Genomic DNA, 6,727 nt, shown 5'->3' with positions numbered 1-6,727 from the left:
AAATATCATGTTTCTTGATTAGAAAAAAAATTGATTTTATTTTACACTCCCTCCCCAAAACAAAAACGTTTATACTAATTAAACAAATTTAATTTGTTTTGGAAACATGCTGTAATCAATCACAAATGATTTATTAACATAATTATTGTCCTAGTGATTAAATCAAACAGAGCTATTCTTTGAGGCTCGACCAAACAATCAGATTAGTTTTGTATTCAATACATTTTTTTTTTTACATTTTTATATTTATTTTAGCTTTTAGTTTAAGAAATAAATATGTTAAATAATCCGATGTAAGTCAATAAAGAGGAGTTCGCCCATTTTGTAGCACCATATACGTCGCGGCCCTGGCACACAAGGGAAAATACCTGATTACCTCTTCTGTGCAGCCCGCCGTACCATATATGACTCTTGGGAAAGTTAAGTTTTGTATAAATAATGTAAACTTATAAAAATGTGAATTAATTTTAAAATTAAATTGAAGTATGTTTTAACTTTAAAATTGTAGTAAATATATATATTTACTTAGAAAAAGTAAAATTAATACATTCATAGTCAATAATAACTAGATAATTAAGGTAAAAATTGAAAAAGACATATTATTACTGAGAATAATAATTTTATTTATAAAAATAAATCATTATATAGAAGCATACTTTGCAAATATATACAGCATATGTATTGTACTAAATAAATATATATTAAAAAATAATTTCAACAAAAATCCATTTTATGCAAATAGAATGAATTATACAGTTTTTATACAAATCAATGAATAAAGAATGATTATTAATGAAGTCTGCGTATTACAATAATTTAAAAAAAATCTTTCATATACATATATAATGCTATATAAAATTAATACAAATCAATACATAACAAATATGATATTAACCTTTTTATAATTAGAATAGCTGATTCTGATGAATATTAAGTAGTTATGCGCATAAAAATTGTATATATATGTAAGTCCTAAGGTTATGCTATTGGGTTTATAATACTATCTAAAAACGTCACCGATTCGAACCAAGTTGCTATCATGAAGGTAGTAATGACACTAAATTCCCTTGAAGAAGGGACAAAGGAATGACTAAGGTAGAAGGGAGCAGTTAATGACTAAGGAGTAGGGAAATAATTTTCTCAGTAAAAAAACCTGGCTCGTATCATATACGGCCCCACTACACACCGTGTCTATTCTTGTGCTGTATACGCTACGGCCCCGGCTGTCAATGTGTATATTGTATAAGTCTTAAATGTGTATATACTTCTGATCATAGCTCCATTAGCTATTTATCCATTCATTCCAAATACACTCAATGAGCTTTTCGTCGGATATTTAATTATGTGAGGGAAGAAACAATAGCCTATTCACTAAAACCAACCTGTATGTTGTTTTACTCAGTTTTTACTGTGAATTCCAACACTTGTGGGTTTTTAATTGTGTAAAATTTATTTCGTCTTCTCAATACATAATCGTAAGTGACAGTAGTGGCGGTAAGATAAGCTTGGATAGCGAAAACATATCTATTAACCCAGTTGAAAGATAGGACTGACCCAGTTATGTGATGAAAAGAACCTCGGAGCCTACCACCCGTTGGGGTCTTGAGTGCCTAGCGCTGTGTCCGAAGGAGGGGGTCGTAGGGAGGGCAATCTTGGTTATTGTGTTTTTAGATAGCATTTGTTTTGATCACACCTTACAATGTCTATACTTTTGTAAAATTTCTACTTTTGTTTGTAAACCAGTGGATAATATACATGTAGATATTCATATGTAAGGAGAATTATTTTACAAAATATATAGTAGCTATGCTTGAAAAAAAAATTTTTTTAAGACGAATATTCAATTTCAAAGGGGCCGTAGGTCCCTTTCAATTGATGGTTTGCCTTTAGGAATATAATGAAAGTTAAAAAAATGTGTTAAACAATCGTATTGGAGAGAAAAACACTTTATAAAAAATATTGTGTTACTCAAATTCATTGGATTGCCTCATACACAGCATTCTTATAAGCACAATTTTTTTTTAAATTATAAGATTTTTTGAATTATGTACTAAAGTTATATATGATATTCTCCCCCCTTTATTATTTATTCCTATACACATTATAATTTTAATTTTCTAGCTTTTTATCGTTCTTAAAACAAAGTTAATTTTGCTATTATTTCAATATATTAATAATATTATTTAAATGCGATTTGACGTAAATTAATAACAATCCTGACCTGAGTGTTTGGAAGGTTAAAAATATATTGTTTATATGATAGTTGATATTATAAGTTGATCTAAAATTAAAAGTTTTAAAAATTAATGAAGTTATAATAAAATAGCTAACTAGACAAAAGCTTAGGCAAGCGTATTAATAATTAATTAGATTCCCTATTAATTGATTTTTTCATATGGTTAATTAAATGAATTAATTAATTAAACTAATATGAAATTAATGACCTGGCCAGAGTAGCCTGCAAAACATTTTTAAATTTCGATTTGATGTGTACATTTATATTTAAGGCATATAACTTATTAATTATATTATATTAATAATGTTGTTAAGATTGTTACAAATGAATGTATAATAAGCTGTTAATTGTTAGATTGTCCTTGAGAATGGCCGCCTTGGCAGGAACGTTGGACTGTTGATATAATAAAGAGTGTTGTGACTTGACATCGATATCATTTGATTTATATAAAAAATAAATACCAGTCTCAAAAAATACAAAAGATCATATAATTAGTATTTTTTTTTTTATGAATGTATGTATAAAAATGTTATGCCCAGAAGGGTTTATTCCATGTAGAATCAACACACTTTTTAACTTTACTATCTTAACTTTTAGTAGATTAAGAGTATAAGAAATGAGAAAAAAATGAATTTTGGGGTGAACAAGAAGCAACTGCAAAGAGAGAGAGAGATAAATGCTTTATTCATCTATGATGCCCAAATACATTCGGTTGCTACATTACACAGCATACTAATCAATCCGTGATCGGACATATATATATTCCATATGTTTACATGATATAATAAAAAAGAAAGAAAACAGTTTTTTCCCACTGGCGACCCTGCCAGGGTATAATATAAATATAATATAATATAACAATAATAAAAGAATTGAGGATGGACTAGAAGTCCTATTGATAAAGACCTCAAGGCCGACGAAGTATGCCACCTACTCAAATATGGCCGTATAAGAAGACGCTACCGAAGAAGACCAATACTCAAATGTATTCATTACAATTAATTATTAGGTTAACAATCAAGCGCTAACGTCACGTAAAGAAAAGACTTGCAAAATTATGCATATACCACTTTTTTAAATATTAATGTTTTAATCAGCATTCAATGCAAAATTTAATAATTGGAGAAGTTTGTCGGGGGGTGATGTCAGGAAAGAACAACATAAATAAACAAAACCATATTTATTTATTTTATGCCAGTTGTTCATGTTCTTTGCTGACCGCACCCCCCGACAAACTTCACCAATCATTAATCTACGGTCAACTATCTACACCTCAAAATTTAATAGTGTCCCTTTTATGTACTAATTTTTTTCTTGATAGAGTTGAAGAGGGCGTTTTAGTAATTTTTAATAAACCCAAAAGAAGTTTGAAAATATCGTAGTATTTTTTACTTTATTTTATTTAATAAATTGAAAAAATAAGTCTGAATACTTCATAGTATTTTACTTACTAAAAGCACTCATTGCGAACTTTGTTACTTTGTGTTATATACAGAACACATAGGGTGAAAAATGTCTAACTTAACTATATTTCATATAACCTAAAAATTGACTTAATATTACTGGCTGATGGTAAAAAAAAAATGGTATTTGTTTTGGAAATATAATAGAGATTAAACCAATTCCGAACCCTTTTCTAATTTCCCAAAGGGCCATTGGAGGCGGCCAGACGCCCTTTTTCCTTTCCTCAAGATTGTAATAAAAATAGACCCCGCTATTAGCCACTTGTTTTGAATCATTTGTTTACAGTTTGGAACGAACGAAATCTCAACGCCTCTGCTCTGGTTTCGGAATGAGGTCGTTCTTCGCCTCCGTTCTCTTCATAAGCATCATCATTTATTATCCAAAAGTTATTTTGTTACTAGTAATTGAGCTCATTAATATGAAATAAACTTTCGATGTCATGTTGAAACAACACGCACTTATCACAAGAATTCGGTCAATGTATTTATTTATAAATCAAAAACTAAGAGATCTATCTAAGTCAAATATTGCATTAATTTACTGTAACAAGGGCTTATTTCAAAATCCCTTATTCCAAGAACATTAAACACACGTATCTACTGAATCAATGTTAATTTATTTTGAAGTTACTTTAAATTGAAGGCAAAATATTTTAATGGAAGATCGCTGATTGACTGTGTGTATTATTAATAAGTGGAAAATGGTCTGGGTGCGGAAAAAAAACTCAAATAGCGATAACTAGTTTAATTGAGCCAACGTTTCGCCCCACGTTCCAGAGCTCCGTCAGGGCTAAAAAGGAAACAAACACTTAACATTAATTACAAGGGTTAAAATTATTTTCAAATGTAATGTACTTTACATTCTTGTTGTTAGGTTGTTTATTTTTCTTGACTTTAGGAAGAAACTGCTCAATGAATTGAGCCTGTGACAATTTGTATGATTATACGCACGATATTAACTTTGACAAAATTATTGGTAACTTTATACTAACGAATTTATTGCTTTAGAAAACCTAAGTAAAGGGGAATTCACTGGTTTTTGTAAACCGCTGCTATTATTTTTTATTTTTCATTTTAATATATTATTTAATAGGTAAGCTAGTTTTCATAAAAAATGTTGCAATGAATTTTATCTAGGCATAAAATTATATCTAAATAAAATAAATTTTATTTATAATATTAGATGCATTATTATAACATTAAGAAAACAATTGTTTTACATTTTTAACTATGCTGGGTCGAGTAGCAATCCAATGCAGTTGGGTAGCATTATTTTTTATTTATGTATTTTTATAGTCCCCCTTTGATGATGGCGAGGTAAACCCCTGTTGTTTTTGAGATAAAGTATTGGCGGAGGGTCTCTTCTTGTTTGCGGCAAGCTTCTTAAATATTTAGCAAACCACGTCCTCCTTCTTTTCTAGGTAAATACAGACGAACTTTAGAGAATATTGGGTGGTTGGTCCGTTCTTCTGTGCGAGTTGTGGCGATCATCTCCTGTAGGCTGTTGTTCGACCATTGCACTATACCGAAGCTATAACTTAGAGCAGGTATAGCCCAGGTGTTGATGGCCATGATTTTTTGCTTCCCTGTTAGCTGGGTTTTGAGCACTATTTGTAGCCTAATTTTGAGCGTTGTTAGAAATTCTTGTTGCACATCTTTTCGGGATATTTTAAGTTGTTGTTGCATGCCTAGATATTTATATAATTTATTATCTTCAAGTTCTTTTATGTGCTCTTCTTCATTAACCAGAATGTTCTTCTTCTTATTATTATTACTTGGTTGAAAAAAATGAAATTTGTATTAAATTAATATTTTCTTTTCATCCCCCCCCTCGCTGGGCACACCCATGTGAAGTTCGTTTAGAAAACTATGATAGCATTAGAATCTTCCCTTAAATAAATCAATAAGTCAGTTGCTTTGATAAAAACTGTAATATCCTACTAACTTTTATTTTTCAAATACAACTTTATTTTTAAAAATTTTAATCCATGTTAGTATCACTAAATGAAATTTACCCTTATACTTATAGCTTTCCACAATTCTATTAAATAAAAAAAGTCTCTTTTAGTACAGGGGAGGGGGGAAATTTTGGAAGAGTTGTATCATCTCTAATTATCATTTTAATTTATTAATGTAAAAAAATATTTATTATAAAATATATTTAATATATTTATTCTTTTTCAGGTTGGGCTGATATTCCAACCAACGATCTCCTAGATTCGGTAAGTGCTTTTTAGTTAATTATTTTTGCATTTCATTTATTTATTATTATTTATAATAGTTTGTATATTGAGACCCTATCTTAAATCCTTAAGAGCTGTTAGGTTTGGATTGAAGAGGTAGCGGTGCTTTCTGTTAGAATATTTTTTTTAATTTATTGGTCATTGATTTTTTGTTTTTCCGTGGTTTATCATTCACATGGCTGTAAGAATAAGTTTGAATTATTTTCTTAAAAAATAATTTTTTGTATACTATGATACAAATGAATTCAGCTTAGAATGATGAAATTAATAAATTCTTATTAGTGATCATGAACAAAACAATCTTGTACGAACGTTGTTTAATAAATATCAATAAATAGTACTTCTTACTTTAGTACTGTTCTCTCTCTCTCTCTCTCTCTCTCTCTCTCTCTCTCTCTCTCTCTCTCTCTCTCTCTCTCCCCCCCTCCCCCTCTCCCTCTCCCACCCTCTCTCACTCACACACTCACTCTCACTCCCTCTCCCGTAATTAGGCAGCATGGCTGAATAAAAAATTTCTCTCTATTATTAGTGCTGTTAATTGTGTCTTACGAGCTTATGAGGTAGGAGTAACGTGAGTATAAATTTATTTGTTTATTAAACTGCTCAGTTCCTATATTTTTTATTCTGATTATATCTTTTAGATTTTGTTTGAAATTTCCTTTTTTTAAGCCCGCCAGTGAAAATTAAGGTTCTAGAAGTTAAAATAGTTATTCTTTACACAAAAACTTTGATACAAACAATTGTATAGTTTTTAATGATTAGTAATAAAAAAAAATATTGTATTA

The 6,727-nt window shown here is 29.6% G+C and overlaps 1 protein-coding gene across 1 annotated transcript in view; it reads left to right on the top strand.

Moving 5' to 3' along the window:
- Nucleotides 1–5,883: 5,883 nt before the first annotated feature.
- LOC106678164 (guanylate cyclase 32E) overlaps nucleotides 5,884–6,727 on the top strand; it is a 219,205-nt gene continuing 218,361 nt past the window's right edge. The window contains exon 1 of the mRNA XM_067050027.1: nucleotides 5,884–5,921. The gene's annotated coding sequence lies outside the window, so the exon portion shown is untranslated. The remainder of the gene's footprint in view (nucleotides 5,922–6,727) is intronic.

The sequence above is a fragment of the Halyomorpha halys genome, unplaced genomic scaffold (genome assembly GCF_000696795.3).
Source record: "Halyomorpha halys isolate HHAL.00 unplaced genomic scaffold, Hhal_1.1 Scaffold126.1, whole genome shotgun sequence".
Taxonomy (NCBI): Eukaryota; Metazoa; Arthropoda; class Insecta; order Hemiptera; family Pentatomidae; genus Halyomorpha; species Halyomorpha halys.
Note: the sequence above shows the minus strand (reverse complement) of the source record. Positions and strands in the feature narration are given on the sequence as shown.